Source organism: Mchenga conophoros, linkage group LG18, assembly GCF_057382185.1.
Source record: "Mchenga conophoros isolate Kocher_MC1m ecotype Shallow Benthic linkage group LG18, M_conophoros_male_GT1.1, whole genome shotgun sequence".
NCBI lineage: Eukaryota > Metazoa > Chordata > Actinopteri > Cichliformes > Cichlidae > Mchenga > Mchenga conophoros.
Genome location: NC_140543.1, coordinates 28,255,167 through 28,256,166, shown reverse-complemented (window position 1 = coordinate 28,256,166; position 1,000 = coordinate 28,255,167).

Sequence of the window (1,000 nt, the reverse complement as noted above, 5' to 3'; positions counted from 1 at the left end):
CTCACCATCGGTCCTGCCTGTGTGTTCTGTTCCTGTGTCATTTTGAGTTTTGTAGTTTTGGTCAGCAATAAAGCTAAGATTATTCTCTGAGTTTACCTCTGCCTTCACTCCTCCGCCTGCCCGCACACAGAGAGCCTTGACAGATCGTTTACAGCACTGCTTGTATTGACTACACACCATGGTTACACTAAATTTTGATGAGAACTCTCTAAAAGAGTTTTTGAGAACTCTCTTAAACAGAATGCAACAAAGAAAGATTCCTTTCACGGGCCGGTGACCTGGGTGGCAGTTGAGGAACCAAATCCCACAGCTTCAGAACTCTAGCTTACACAATACTGCTTACTCATACTTTGGATGTCATCATTTTGTCCCTTTCAAGGCTCCGAGTAGGACTGCACTTTCACAATTCTGAGTAAAATCCTTTCTCACTCAGTCTCCCGTCATATCATCCATGACCATTATTACTACCATGGCGTATCGACGAGCTGTATCTGACTCATAGGTGTGCAAAAAACCCACATCTCAACAATGAGAATTTGTTAAAATTGTGTTTTAGCGTTCAGATGTGTTTCTATGCTGCTGTATAGGTGGTAATGATGTAATGATTCAACACCACAGTTACTAAAATCATCTCTGTGTTCACACTTTTCAGTTGTGTGATCTTGTTGAGCACATCATTGGTGCCTTGAGCCAAAGCAGGTTTGAAGGACTAACCTGTCTAGTGATGCGCAGCAAATGTATTATATTTGTTAAAATAGTATTTGAGATGCATACAGTGAGACCCAAAGTTCTAATCTGGACAATAATTTGCATGCAAAAGCCAGGTGCAGCAAAAATGAAAACTCATATATGCAAATTGATGTTTAATTTCTTTAAAAAAAATTTGTCGGAAGGTTAAATGAAATTGAATTTTCTGGCAATTATTTCATGTTTCGGGCTTCACAGGTTTAAAGCAGATTTTTTAAGACTTTTTGTCATCTGGCATATAAACTTTCATCAT